This window comes from Lactuca serriola, chromosome 3, assembly GCF_051521515.1.
Source record: "Lactuca serriola cultivar US96UC23 chromosome 3, Lser_US96UC23_V15, whole genome shotgun sequence".
Lineage (NCBI taxonomy): Eukaryota > Viridiplantae > Streptophyta > Magnoliopsida > Asterales > Asteraceae > Lactuca > Lactuca serriola.
The window spans coordinates 276223073-276240066 of NC_136410.1; positions in this window are offsets into that span (position 1 = coordinate 276223073).

Genomic DNA, 16994 nt, shown 5'->3' on the forward strand with positions numbered 1-16994 from the left:
TATTTTCGGTTTTTAAATGTTTTGGGGTGGAAAATCATGTCCTAAACTATTTATACTCGTTGTTTTTATTTGACTCGTATAAACTTGGTTGCTATATTTTGCATACTGTGAGTATTCACGCACTCCCCTATTTTTCAGTTTTTATGTTTTGGGGTGGAAAAGCATGTTCATAAAAACTATTATTTGCATGTTGTATTTAAATTGATTTGTATCAAACACGATTGCTATTGTATTGCTATGTCTCTCTATGTATGTCTATGCAACACGGAACATGAGAACTTATTGTACTAAGGCCCTTCCCTTATCTCTAACCATTAACTCTTTGAGCCAATGGTCATTGTGGATAGCGCTATTAGGAATTGACAACTCCTCACTCGCCCTATTGCTGGAGTGCATGATACCATATTCATCTATGGAACGATAAGCATAGATCTTGATAGGGCTTCAGTCATAGGTTTGGTTGAGACTCATTGTTTGCTCATACACATACAAACTCGTTTCTCGTTATGGCAATAAACTTGTTATCAATAATAGCAATCAACTTTGTTTCTCATTATAGCAATGAACTTTGTTTCTCACTACAACAATGAACTTTTATTACTGAAAACTTATATACATGTTTTAGCAATGAAATTGTTTGCTCCTTGTAGCAATGAAATTGATTGCTCATTTTAGCAATGAAACTGGTTTACTCGTTTGAGTAACGAACTTTATCTTCCATGAGAATATGAATGTTGCATCTTATTCGGGAAACATACTTTATCTCTCATGATGTCAAAGAACTTTGTTTTTACAAACTTATTTACTCCTTTTAACAATATACTTTTATTATTGGAAACTTTTATTAAAACTTTGATTTCAATTAATGAACCAATATTATTTTGTTAAACTTGTGAGTACTCACCAACTATTTTTATAGTTGACGCTCGTTTTACATGCTTTTTCAGGAATCATCGAGTAAGTGGCACTTAGGGACACTTCACTTTTAGGAGCATTCACATGCGTTGTATTTCAATTTACATTGTAATTTCTTTTAAAATTTGTTCAACCCCATTGTAAATTTGTAATGATTTTTAATACTATGGTTAGTGTTATCTTTTAACTTTTGCTATGAAACCCTTTATACTGCCACGCCTCGTGTTTCCGCTTTAGCGGGGTGCGACAGGAAATGGTATCAGAGCCGAAGGTTATAGAGAATACCAGTTTTCCTTTGGAAAACCACAACTATAGCCAAAAATTTTCTAAACATTTCTAAAATACTGAACATACTACTGGTATAACTAATTTGAGTACGCATTATTGGACTCTAATTAAGTATAGCCTGGCCAACTATGCTTAATTAAGGAAAGTTAATGTGAGGCTAGAAACGGTTATACTAGAATTATGTTCAAAATAATTTTCAACTTAAACTTTAGAAAAACAAAATTTTTCGGTGTGCGTATCGGCATTGCATATTATAGGCATTCATCTAGATACACATAGAAACTAAGTGCATTTTTATAACAATGCCTTTATTTAGAAATATTCTTACCCCTTATCAAGTGCTAGGTTAACCACTTAGGTTATATCACTAGCCGCTCTAGGAGCAATGCATATAGTACTAAGAATGGGTATTCCTCAGTAGCTATTGACTTTAGATGTAAGGTTAGTAGCTAGATATGCACTAGTAATAATCTTAAGTCGAAACCTATACAAATTATTCCTTAATACCTCTTCATCGTCTTCATATTAGAGTTGCAACTAGGAAAAAGCGTTTCGATATCGATACGAATGATAATTGGAGCATCACGTAAGGAGGTAGATGAGTCGTTTCTATGTAGCCACTTGGATATCATTAGAGAGCATTCCCAATTCGACTCACGAGGAGACACGGAGGTTTAACGCATACGTGAGACCTTATTACTACTCCAAGATTTAGCTCTACGTTGTTTCCACCTTGAGCTTAAAACTTAACATAGGATATCCCTTTGACCTCTATAAAAGGTCATAAACTGCATTGACACCATAAACCGTTTTACTAATAATTTTTCTTGTCCTTTATCTTGGGGAAAAGACATCGGTACTCGCCTTGGACTCGCCTTAGTATTTTAGTACGATTAGCTACACTATCATACTTATTCGTTACTTCTTAATCTTCCATCGAAAAGTTATTTCGCTTCATCGGTTTTATTTATCATCGATAAAATATTTTATAACCACTTCATTCAACTTAGTAGACATTTCCAAAGAATGTAAGCCATATTCTTGCTAAAAAAAAATCTTTTGACAACTTGTTTTAACTTAACACTCCTCTACAAAACTCAATTTAACCAATATTGGTTTTAGCCTTGCTATTTCAATTTCATTTCAAATCCATTTCAATGGATAGATTTGCTTTTAAGGGTATATAAACCATTTTAAACCTTGCTTACCATTTTGGCACGTTTTCGAAAAACTTAGAAACATTTTCTTTTATAAAAGTGTTTAAATCCTATTCTATAAAACTTAAACATATGACATCAAAATTCATAGTATGTGTAAAAGCTTCATCGGATCTTCAAACAACTTTTGTTTTAAGTCATTTGACTACTTTCTCATTTAGGCATTGTACTTAACTTAAATGTGTTTTCTAGTAACCTAACATGGTATTTTTACAACTTTCCAATCCAAATGTCTTTAAAAGACATCATTGATGCCTACATTTCAAAACACACCTTATTTGTTTATTTTATTTCAAATTAGTTTTATAATTTGTGTTTATAAAACGTACAACATTGCAAAACTTAGTGTTCACTTTTAAACTTGCAGCGACATACTTTTGACAATGCATAATTATTCATCTAAATGTGTTAATTCTTTTCTTTATCCGTTTTAACCATTATTGGACCCCAATCAAAAAGGTAAAAATTGTCAAATTTTGAATTACAAGTTTTAGTTTCTTCTTTTTCACAAATGGAGTTTAACTTAATAGATAACTCGTGAATTTTTAGCAATCCTTAGCAAACGCTTTAAAACTCCCATATGTTTATTTAGTCATCAATGTACATCAAATGTTGAAGATTGAAATATATCTAAACTTGGTTTTAAATCTACTTATAGGTATTGCTTTTATAATTTTAACAATAACAATCTTTGCCGCTACCTTCCTTTTTCTTTCCCCCAAACTTTATTTCTCGCTCTCCTTTTGATTTTAGATCTCGCACGTCATAATACTAACAAAATACATTATCTAACTTTGTTTCTGTCTATTTTGCTTCTCTTGGTATCATGTTCGTATACAAAAAGACTAGAAGTTTACCCTTTCGTTTTGAGCAATTTATACGTGTATAGTTGTGAGTCATAATTTCGATCTAGTCAACTTTGATACATTCAATTATGCCTTTTTCCATATACATCTTGTTTTTATTTTCAAATCTACAATAAACAAGTAATCCTTATTTACATTTTCTCTTTCGTTCTAAATTTGGAAGCTTGATTTAAAATGCAAGTTTCATTGTATTTTTCGTTATAATTAATACACAAGGTGAATACCCGCGTTCTTATCATTTTTCTATATATGAAAAAATATACGTGAAGGAGATGTTTTCTTATGTATCTTCTTTTCTTTAAATACAACAAAAATTTTGAATTTTACGATTATCTATTCTCTAAATGATTGATTTTGTAGAAACACTAAATTAAGAATGCACTATTTTCAATGATCGATATTTTTACACCTTTCTTAAAATAACACTCTACTTTGTAATTTTAAATGATTTCCTAAACTCTCAACCTTGTTTCCATATATGTTCTGACTCGTATGCTTGAATTTGTCCTGACTTAAACAATCAGACAATTTTTTTTTCAAAAGAGTAATCAAAATATTTATGTATAAATTCCCTTATTGATGACTTAAACCTGTAACCTTAATTAATCTTTATATTATTTTACCACTTCGTTGGATCGCCACACATGTATCTTCGTTATCTTAGAATTACTGCCCATTTTGATGATAGTGAGATTAATTATCATTTCTAAACACACATTTTGATAACAGAGAGATTTCTATAACTTCTAAACACTTAAAATGCTATCTATACAATGTAATTTAAAATATCATAAACTTTCGCCGCCTTCATTAAACAATGACTCTCTAGATATATACATTCTTTGAACATGGTTTTATGTAGCAAGACTACATTAGTAGTAAATTTAGACGATAAGATCCTTGATCATTTCGTAATTTATTATGTAAGTCGATACTTGTATAATCGTCACATTTAAAATGCACCAAAACTTTGATGCCCACCCTTAATACGTATCTGTAGGAACTTACCCTCGACCGCTTCTCTTTCATTTGTGCTACCCCCTCTTATTTAGGAATATATATTTTCCATATTTAGTATCCCACACGAAGTAAACAAATTGTTCCTAATCTCTTCTTTATTAAGCGGCGAATTTACACTTAGTGCTAATTTAGAACGCGACTTAAGGATCAATAGGGATTTAACGCTCAATGCAATTAGTGCTTAAGCAAACCTTATACCGCTCTCTTAATTCATATAATATCTAACTAGATGATCTTTTTCAACTAGGTCGCCATGGTTGGATCATGATTTCCATGATCCTAATTTCTCGCAATCTAGACTGTAGAACTCGAATTAGGGAATCATTAATTTAATTATAGCTTAAGAGTTGGGCTCTTCCCTTGAGGAATTAACCCAAAATAATCAAAGAGCTCTTCAAGCCACCACCTCTCCAATTATACAATAGTATTCGGCTGAGTTCTAATAGAGTGCGTCACAAATTGAATTTCGGGACGAAATTCTTTTAACTGGGGGAGACTGTGACAACCGTCAAAATTCGAGTCGTATCTAGATTTGACTAGACTTAGTTGCACAAATAGGCACTACACATATTAGACTTAGTAACTAGAAGCTAAGTTATAACCTAGTAGAATCTTGTAAACAGATAGAGACAATGGATAGTGTACTTAGATTTCACATTGATATGTGACTTCTACATCTACTGAGTTGTAGTGACTATCCATATTTGGGTCACTCTTTGACTCGAACACCATTTCATGAATCATGTACACACATTATGCACTTGACCTAGAAGTAGAAATTAGGTCAAAGTCTCATAGAAACTTAAGTCAAGGTGGAAGAGTAGGACTAGTATACTTGATTCCTCAATTTCGCTTGAATATCGGAATCACTACATAGAATGCCAATAAACCGCTAAAAATAAATTACAAACAATATTTCGAATTTGAATAAGAGTAATGAAACTCTAAAATAATTTGAAGTCTCAAAATTCAAGTAATTTTGATATCCAAAGATTTACAAACTCTCAAAAACCCTAAATGCCCACTCACATTTATAAACTTTAACCTTAAAAATTATATAAAAATAATTATGAACCTTATAATATGATCTTATTATAACTAAAATTATGAAAATGCATTCAAGGAAAATGAAATTTAACTCATTAACATTTACCCTTAATTTATAAACCAAAAATCAACACTTTTATGCATAAAAACTTGGTTAAGTTGCATCTTTTATAAATAATTTATATTTTTATAAAATATATAAAATTTATAAAAAAAATGAAAGGTAGAGGAATATTATACCCTCAAAAGTCGGATTTCTCTTTCCCTCTCTCTCTCTCTCCTCTTCCCAACACACTCAATCACTTTCCCAACACACCTACTCCATCTCTTTCTCTCTCACACTCCCTCACTTCATTTTCTCTCTACTCTCTCTTCCTCTCTCCCTCAACCATGAAAAGTTCCAGAAAACAAGTCCAAGAACACACCTCAAACACAAAATCTTCATCATCTAGTGGTGTTCATTAAGGTAGAACACGATTTTCTTTCATTTTCCTTCAAGTTTTCATGGTTTTTCATGCATTTCCTTCTTCTTCTACACATTTCTCTTAACAAATATGTGTGCATGATCATTCACTTCGGTTTTGATGATGATGATGGTAGGATTTCAACCAAAAACAACATGCATGTTGTAAATGGTGAAATCCAAGGACCTAAACCTAAGCCAAAATCAAGGAAATGAACTTTTCTACAGGTTTTGGTGGAAAATCACCACATGCATTCAAAGTTTTCTTTCAAAAACGAATTTTAAACATTTCAAACTCATGAATGATCTTCAAACAAACATGCATGTGATGATCTTCATGCTTAGAAGCTAGATCATCAAAGTATGTTGTTAAAAGCTTTCAAATATGTTCATGAAGGATTTATTTCCAAATAAATATCTAAAACTCCTTTTCTGACCAAATCCTATTTTTCCCAGGTTCCCATAACTAAAATAAGATGCTCTGTAAATTTCCAGAAGATAATTCTTTTTTCTCGAATTATTATAATTAATGCATTAAAATAGAGAAATAAATCGTATACAAATACTTTCTGAGGTCTATAAATGCTAGGTGAATTCGTGGATGACCACTATACTAAATGATGACCCCATATTTAGTTTCATCAACTTTTGTTACTGTTTAATATGGTTTTCAATTTTCTTTTTGTTTAGCCCCAATAAATCATAAAACTACCATAGATAATTTGAAAAAGGTATATAATAATTTTCGCAGCTTATACTCTCTCTGGAAGACTTACAAAAATATTTTCAGAATTTTGCATATTGTATTCCTATTCTTCTCCGATTTTTGTATTTATAATGGAATAAAAATAGGAAAAATAGTTTTACTCATCTCAGAATTATTAAAATTTACCAGAGCACCTTTTATTAGATTGGGAGGCTACATAAAAGTTTTGATGATTTTTCTCTTCTGTATACTATTTTTCTCCTATTTTCTAAGATTAAATACACTTAAAATACACAAAATCGGATTTCAATATATAAAAACCACATTTGGTATTTTTCCCAAATTATTTACTCTTTAATGAAGTGTAAAAAAGTTTTGGTAATTTACATTAACTGTTTAATAATTATTATTCAATTAATGATTATTTAAGAGGATTAAACAAGGAAAAAAAGCAACACTAATTGAAAACTATCTTTTATATTCTTCGCAACTTCTATATATGTAATAACAGTGTTAAAAAAAATTGGATAATTTTGGAAACTGTTACCTATTTATTGCTGTTTTTATAGAATATATACACAAAAATTAGCAAATTTTTATTAAACTTTTTGGAAACACATATTAATATTTTTCCTAGATTATATACACTGTAAAATAGTTACAAAAAAATTATAAGAGTTTTTCATGATAATTTACTATTTTTCTATGATTTTATGATTATTCATGGAATTAAATGGTGAAAAATAGTTAGACAAATCAAAAATTCAAGAAAATTTATCTTAAGGTATTTGACTTCAATTAAAACTGAAATGCAAACATTGGGAAATTTTAGAACTAAATTGATTTAGTTTTTGAATATTTAATCATTGTAACACCTCTAAAATGTTAAATATTAACATTTCAATAATGGAAAATTTTCCACTCAAATTGTTATATAACAATTGATTCATTCAAACTTAATTTCCACAGAAAAATGTTTGTAACTTATCAATATTAAATTTTAACACATTATTGGTATAATTCTATTGTAGTAGTAAGTATACTAATATTAGATTTCGATTAGAGACTCATTAGTGTGTAATATCGTTGTAGGAAACGATAGTGGTACTAGTGGAGCGTAGATCAATGCACCATTTGCATCATCTCAATGCATTGTGGGTGTTGACCACTCCCCTATTTTCGGTTTTTAAATGTTTTGGGGTGGAAAAGCATGTCCTAAACTATTTATATTCGTTGTTTTTATTTGACTCGTATAAACTTGGTTGCTATATATTGCATATTGTGAGTATTCACCACTCCCCTATTTTTGATTTTTAAATGTTATGGGGTGGAAAATCATGTCCTAAACTATTTATACTCGTTGTTTTTATTTGACTCGTATAAACTTGGTTGCTATATTTTGCATACTGTGAGTGTTCACGCACTCCCCTATTTTCAGTTTTTATGTTTTGGGGTGGAAAAGCATGTCCATAAAAACTATTATTTGCATGTTGTATTTAAATTGATTTGTATCAAACACGATTGCTATTGTATTGCTATGTCTCTCTATGTATGTCTATGCAACACGGAACATGAGAACTTATTGTACTAAGGCCCTTCCCTTATCTCTAACCATTAACTCTTTGAGCCAATGGTCATTGTGGATAGCGCTATTAGGAATTGACAACTCCTCACTCGCCCTATTGCTGGAGTGCATGATACCATATTCATCTATGGAACGATAAGCATAGATCTTGATAGGGCTTCAGTCATAGGTTTGGTTGAGACTCATTGTTTGCTCATACACATACAAACTCGTTTCTCGTTATGGCAATAAACTTGTTATCAATAATAGCAATCAACTTTGTTTCTCATTATAGCAATGAACTTTGTTTCTCATTACAACAACGAACTTTTATTACTAAAAATTTATATACATCTTTTAGCAATGAAATTGTTTACTCCTTATAGGAATGAAATTGATTGCTCATTTGAGAAATGAAACTTGTTTACTCGTTTGAGTAACGAAATTTATCTTCCATGAGAATATGAATGTTGCATCTTATTCGGGCAACATACTTTATCTCTCATGATGGCAATGAACTTTGTTTTTACAAACTTATTTACTCCTTTTATCAATATACTTTTATTATTGGAAACTTTTATCAAAACTTTGATTTCAATTAATGAACCAATATTATTTTGTTAAACTTGTGAGTAATCACCAACTATTTTTATAGTTGACGCTCGTTTTACATGCTTTTTCAGGAATCATCGAGTAAGTGGCACTTAGGGACACTTCACTTTTAGGAGCATTCTCATGTGTTGTATTTTAATTTACTTTGTAATTTCTTTTAAAATTTGTTCAAACCCATTGTAAATTTGTAATGATTTTTAATACTATGGTTGGTGTTATCTTTTAACTTTTGATATGAAACCCTTTATACTGTCACGCCTCGTGTTTCCGCTTTAGCGGGGTGTGACAATCCCCAACTCTTGTAAGATCCGTTTGAAAGATGCGTCAGGTAATGCTTTGGTGAAGATGTCAGCTAACTGATCAGAGTAACGGACGAAGTGAACTTCAACATTACCATCTTCAACATGATCCTTTATAAAGTGGTATCTGATGGGTTTTGAGCATTCTAACACTTCCTAAGTGTACATGCAACCCTAATAACCTTGGATCTATGTTTGTCTAATTATCATGCAAAGTTGAATTCCAAGGTTATATTCCTATCTAGCATACATGGGGAACAATTTTAACTTGAATCATAGATAGAATAACTTACCTTGTTGTTGCTTGTGTTACTTGAAACCTTGTGAGCCTAGCACCCCAAGTGTGATGCCTCAAATGCTTCACACAACACCAAATGCTCTTGGAAAGACTCTTGAGATAACACACACTTCTCAAAATCGGCCAAGCCCTCTTGTTTCTTAGTAGTGCCGATTTTGGTGGAGAATATGCTTCTTATATAGTGTTGACACATCTAGGGTTACACCATGTAAACCCTAATGTGTCATGACTCTTCATTTCCATGACCCATGGGTTTGTAACTCCCATGGAGCATCCATGGAGCATCCTATGGGTAGAACCCAACTTGATAATCCATGGAGCCTCTTAGCCCACTATACAAGATATGGATGATTTACATAATCAACCCATATATTTAATTAGTTATCCTTTGATCACTTAATTAATTCCAAATTAATTCTTTGATCAACTAATCAAATATTATTATTAATATATTAGAACTTATAATATATTAATAATCTCCAAGTGTTATTTCTCTCATTTAGTCTATCCAATTGCATGGTGCCATGCAACCCAAATGGACCATGCCGGATCGGGTCAAGTACAGGCCCGAAATAGTTATGGACTTAGACACCTTATCCAACAGTCTCCCACTTGGATAAGTCTAATAACTATATCTCTAGTACTTCAGGAACCGACCGGCAATCGTAGCTCTTTCAAGGTTTCTCGGAACTGAGAAGATGATAGTACGCCATTTAAGATAAGTGATCATATAATCCTCCGTTCTAGATATCAGCCGGACAAATACATGGAACATTGTCTTACTTCTTGTCCAGCATTTGTTTCTCGATTTCCGATTTGTTTGACATAGAACTTAATTGAACACATCGACTTAGTTCTGACCGGGCCCGGTACATGGGTCAAAACAAAATCATCGAGGGGCCCAGATATCAGCTTCTAATCCAAGAAGGAACAGATAAACTTCGACTCATATGTTTGTTCTACCACTCATTGAATTACACACAAAAGTACGTTTTATAACATCGAGTTACCAATGCGGTTTCGTACAGTCAATGCATAACCAACCTGTAAGTAACAAATCATATCTCTAGGTTTGAAGACTTATATGATATTACCGTCTCACGATCACTCGAGATAGAATTCCATGAAGTGATTCCAGTGAGCGTGGGTTGAGTCCAATGCTCAGAACTTATGAGCACTCATGATTGTTGTAGCCTTGTCCAACACCTTAGACCTCTACAACCCATCATGACAGTCTTGATTCATACCTACTTCCGACATATGACCGACTGTGGAGGTTTGAATAATATGTTACACCAAACAAAATTATTCTGGAAGTCAAAACATGCAAAAGAAATATAGTAAACGATTGACAAGAGATAGCAACACTTTACTCATAAATAAAACACCTTTTATTCATCATCAAATGTCAATTACACTTTACAAATTTCTGGGTTATCTAACTACTAAAACTTATATCATCCTTCAGCCCTATGCTCCGAGCATGCTGGAGATGCTTAACCCTACTCAGTCCCTTCGTGAGGGGATCTGCTGGGTTCTCATCCGATGATACCCTCTTTGCCACGAGGAGTCCTTCTTCGATCCGATGTCTGATGAAATGGTATTTTCTGTCGATGTGTCTGGATCTCCCATGATCCCTTGGTTCCTTGGCTAAGGCAACAGCACTTTCACTATCACAGAAAATTTCCATTGGCTCTTTAATAGCTGGTACAACTCCAAGGTCTCCAATGAAGTTCTTCAGCCATATCGCTTCTTTTGCTGCTTCACTAGCTGCAATATACTCTGATTCACAAGTAGAATCTGCCACTGTCTCTTGCTTGGAACTCTTCCAAGAAATTGCTCCTCCGTTTAGGGTAAAGACCCAACCCGACTGAGAGCGGAAATTATCCCTATCAGTCTGGAAGCTAGCATCACTATACCCTACAACTCTCAAGTCATCACTCCCACCGAGGGTAAGAACCCAGTCCTTAGTCCTCCGTAGGTACTTGAGGATATTCTTTACCGCAGTCCAGTGTGCCTTGCCAGGGTTCGCCTGATACCTGCTAACCATGCTCAAGGCAAAAGCTACATCGGGTCGAGTACACGTCATAGCATACATGATCGATCCTACAGCCGAAGCGTAAGGAGTTCGACTCATTTCTGCTATCTCAGCCTCAGTGCTAGGGCTTTGTGTCTTACTCAATCTGGTGTTACTCTGGATGGGTAACTCTCCTTTCGTGGAATCCTGCATGCTGAATCGCTTCAGCACTTTATCCAAGTAGGTACTCTGACTAAGTCCAATTAGCCTTTTACTCCGATCTCTCAAGATTCTTATCCCTAGAATATAGGCAGCTTCACCAAGGTCCTTCATAGCGAAACACTTCCCAAGCCAGGACTTTACTTCCTGCAGGGTTGGAATGTCGTTTCCTATGAGTAGTATGTCATCCACATACAATACCAAGAAGCTAACTATACTCCCACTAGCCTTGACATACACACAAGATTCATCTTCACTCCTAGAAAAGCCAAATTCCTTGACCTTTTCATCAAAGCAAAGATTCCATCTGCGAGGTGCTTGCTTCAATCCATAAATGGATTTCTCAAGCTTACACACTCTATTAGGGTACTCGTTGCTGACAAAACCCTCTGGCTGACTCATGTAAACATCTTCAGCCAGCTTCCCATTAAGGAAAGCGGTTTTGACATCCATCTGCCATATTTCATAATCATGAAACGCAGCTATGGCTAACAGAACCCGAATAGACTTAATCTTGGCTACTGGAGAAAAGGTCTCATCATAGTCCACTCCAGGAATTTGAGAGAAGCCCTTTGCAACCAGTCTAGCCTTATAAGTGTGTACTTTACCATCCATGTCGGTCTTCTTCTTGAAGACCCATTTGCACCCTACTGTCTTACGACCTGGTACATTCTCAACCAAGTTCCAAACTTGATTGTCATACATGGATTGTATCTCGCTATCCATAGCCTCTTTCCATTTAGCAGACTCGGGGCCTGCCATGGCTTCCTCGTAGCTGTTAGGGTCATCTTGACTTACTAGTGTCTCATCACTAATAAGTGTCTCACCTTCTGCAGTAATATGGAATCCATAGTAATGCTCAGGTGCACTCCTAACTCTCGTGGAACGTCTCAGAGGTACAGATTTGTCAATTGGCTCAACAGGAGTTTCCTCCTCAAGTTGAGGGCTAGAGTTTGAAGTTCCTTCACCGCTTGATTCTTGAATTTCTTCAAGATCAATTTGCCTCCCACTGTCTCCTTGGCTTATAAACTCTCTTTCTCGAAAGACTCCTCTTCTTGCTACAAAGACCACATTGTCACTAGGTCTGTAGAAGAGGTAACCAAAGGAATGCTGTGGGTAGCCGATGAAAATACACCTCTCGCTTCGAGGTTCGAGCTTATCATGAGTCTCGCGTCTCACGAAAGCCTCGCAACCCCAAATCTTGATGTGGTCTAGTTTAGGTACTTTACCAGTCCACATCTCGTGAGGAGTTTTGGCAACTTTCTTTGTAGGGACTAGATTAAGAATATGGGCGGCAGTCTCTAAGGCATACCCCCAGAATGAGATTGGTAGCGAAGCTCGACTCATCATGGAACGAACCATATCCAACAAGGTTCGATTACGCCTCTCAGCCACACCATTCAACTGTGGTGTCCTGGGAGGTGTCAATTGTGAGACTATCCCACATTCCCTTAGATAGTCGAGGAACTCTGAACTAAGATACTCACCACCACGATCGGATCGAAGCATCTTAATGTTCCTGCCCAATTGATTCTCGACTTCCTGTTTAAATTCCTTAAACCTCTCGAAAGTCTCTGACTTATGCTTGATCAAGTAGACATATCCATATCTACTATAATCATCAGTAAAAGTCAAATAATAACGATTAGCATCCCTTGTGGCATGTTTGAATGGTCCACACACATCCGTGTGTATAAGGTCCAACAAACCTTCACCCCTCTCACATGAACCTGTGAAGGGTGACTTTGTCATTTTTCCAAGTAAGCATGATTTGCAACTATCATCTGACTTTAGGTCAAACGACTCCAAGACTCCATCCTTTTGGAGTTGGCCTATGCGTTTCTTGCTTATATGTCCAAGACGACAATGCCATAAAGATGCTTTATCCAAGTTATTATTAGTAGAATCAATACACAAAACATTATTTCCCAAGTTATCTACAACAGATACAGCTTCATACACACCATCACAAGGTAATGCTTTAAAATAAAAGACATTATTATAGAAAACTTCTATAGAACCAACTTCATTATTAAATGAAAAGGTAAACCCTTGTTTGTACAGAGCATGAAAGGAAATAATATTTCTTGCCATTCCTGGCGAATAACAACACTTATTCAGATCTAAACTAAACCCACTACTTAGCGATAAAGTATAAACTCCAATCTTGGTAACAGGTATAACTTTCCTGTTCCCCATGATCAAGTTTATCCTTCCTTGCTCCACATCCTCACTTCTTCTTAGTCCCTGCAAGTCACAACAAATGTGAATACCACAACCGGTATCAAGGACCCAAGAATTAGAATGGGGTGAGTTATTAGAAATGATAGTGTAAATACCTGCATGGTTGGGTTTAACTTTCCCATCCTTCACATCTTGCTGGTATTTTGGGCAGTTCCGCTTCCAATGAGCTTTCTCATGGCAATAGAAGCATTCAGCCTCTTTTGGGTCAGAAGAAGGAGTAACGAAACCTTTCTTGGTTCTACTTGAAGAAGAGCCATCAAGGGTCCGAACCTTGGTACCCTTAGAAGAGCTCTTTCTCTTCCTCCCTCGACTTTTCCCGATTGCCAAAACCGGAGTAGAGTTTTGATTAGGAGTGATAGCAACCGACTTCCCCTTAAGACCTGTTTCTGCGGTCTTGAGAAGTCCCTGAAGTTTGCTGAGGGTGACTTCTTCCTTGTTCATGTGATATGTCATGTGGAATTGATCATAGCACGATGGTAAGAAATGCAAAATAATATCTATTGCAAGATCCTCCGGGAAGTTCACATTAAGCTTCAGCAAACGATCCACATACCTTTGCATTTTCTGCATGTGGCTCGTGACGGATTCCCCGTCCTTCATCATGGTTGTTATCATGGAGCAGATGATCTCATACCTCTCTTGTCTTGCACTTTGATGGTATCTTTCCATCAAATCTTGGTGCATGTCATAAGGGTAGAAATCTTCATAAGACTTTTGGAGTTCTGCTGTCATCGTGGCTGTCATGATGCAAGCCACTTTCGTAGCATCCCTTTCATGTGCCCGAAATTCAGCGATCTCCTGAGGAGTTGCAGTGGACTCATTAATCTCCTTAAGCTCCTTGTCAAGGACATATTCTTTGTCCTCGTAGCGGGTAATCATCCTGATGTTTCTGATCCACTCATTGAAGTTGGATCCATCAAAGGTGACTTTCCCACACAAGTTCATAAGGGAAAAGGAGCCATTAGGATTAGAGCCAGAAGCATTGTTGAAAGACATCTGAAGGAAGAAGGGCAAGATTAGTTTAGATATAAGAGAGTCCTTAATAAAACACCCAAATGTAATATTAAGGCTAGGATCCAATCACAATATAATATAACTTAGAAGAGGTATGCCGTAATCTAAGCTATATCATATTTGAAAGGTAGGTGAATGACGATTCACCAATTTCCACCACGAAAACCGCAATATTTTAGTATTAGGTTTTTGAATGGTTCTTAGAAATTCCTAGATTCTTTGAGATTCAATGAACTTGTTCAAAGGCATGTTTCAATCTCGAGTGTGCCCTCCAAGTTTTGTGACTGGGATACCGAGGATCACAAAACGAGGTGTGAAGTAACCATGCAAATCACTTGGTACCCTTAAAGTTTATCACTCAATCGATGTGCCGGTTAACCACACACGCTCCATCGATACTATAATAAACCCTAAGTCACCCTTTACCTACCTTGTTAAGTCCAAGTTAGTGTGCCGGTTAACCACACACGCTCCACCAACGACTTAATCAAAGTGTAAAGTGTAATTTCATGGAATAGCACCTTATTCACATTTTTCCTAAAGTAACTAAGATTGGGAATTTAATAAAACATTTAGTTACTTTATAATATTCATCATACTTTGAATGAGAATTAATAAGTCCTTGTTTTACCCGTTCGGCTAACGACCCTCCACCGATCAAGCAAGCGGTGGGTGAGAGTGGACACCCATTAAGTCACCATTTTATAGGCAACAACCTTATACCCACCTTATAGACCGGCTTCGTGAATGAGGCGTACTAGCGGTAAGACGACTTTGTTCTTATACATATATATATAATTATTAAATCATAATAATATAAGTATAAGGGTTGAATTTTAACTTTTAAAATTCTAGGGGTTGGAACTAAAGTTTTAACTTAACTTTACTTGTTCCAAAACTTGAGGGCAAGTTTTGTAAACTTTCAAAACTTTTCATTTCTTGTAACTTATGAGTTTATTAGAGTAATAAAATGAGGACTTTTCATTTTTCTAACTCTTGTGTTCTTTTAATGGTTTTTTAATCCAAGAGACTTTTGGTTTTCCATAACTTGAGGACAAGTTATGGACTCCATTAAAACACATTATGATCATGAATTAATCTACCACATAGGTTACAAATAATTCCTATGATCATCTAAACATCATAAGAACAAGAACATGAATATGAACACTTTCAAGAATCAAAATCACATTTAATCTTTGTAATTTTGATAATCTTGTTGTTGTAAATGTGTTAGAAAAGACATTACACCTTCTAAAATAAGTTTTCAAGTACCAAAACATTTTAGGGTAATGATTCTAATCCATTTCCAGCAACACAAGTCGAAATTCTGCACTCTGTCGACCCTACTCGCCGAGTGCATAAACCTACTCGCCGAGTAGGTTGAAGATACACATGAACTCGTCGAGTTCTCCCCATGGACTCGCCGAGTCCATCAGTCAGACAGCAAGATTTTCGACTTTCTTCAACTTTTAAGCACAAATAACAAACAAACAAGCCTAGGCTCTGATACCACTGATGGGTTTTGAGCATTCTAACACTTCCTAAGTGTACATGCAACCCTAATAACCTTGGATCTATGTTTGTCTAATTATCATGCAAAGTTGAATTCCAAGGTTATATTCCTATCTAGCATACATGGGGAACAATTTTAACTTGAATCATAGATAGAATAACTTACCTTGTTGTTGCTTGTGTTACTTGAAACCTTGTGAGCCTAGCACCCCAAGTGTGATGCCTCAAATGCTTCACACAACACCAAATGCTCTTGGAAAGACTCTTGAGATAACACACACTTCTCAAAATCGGCCAAGCCCTCTTGTTTCTTAGTAGTGCCGATTTTGGTGGAGAATATGCTTCTTATATAGTGTTGACACATCTAGGGTTACACCATGTAAACCCTAATGTGTCATGACTCTTCATTTCCATGACCCATGGGTTTGTAACTCCCATGGAGCATCCATGGAGCATCCTATGGGTAGAACCCAACTTGATAATCCATGGAGCCTCTTAGCCCACTATACAAGATATGGATGATTTACATAATCAACCCATATATTTAATTAGTTATCCTTTGATCACTTAATTAATTCCAAATTAATTCTTTGATCAACTAATCAAATATTATTATTAATATATTAGAACTTATAATATATTAATAATCTCCAAGTGTTATTTCTCTCATTTAGTCTATCCAATTGCATG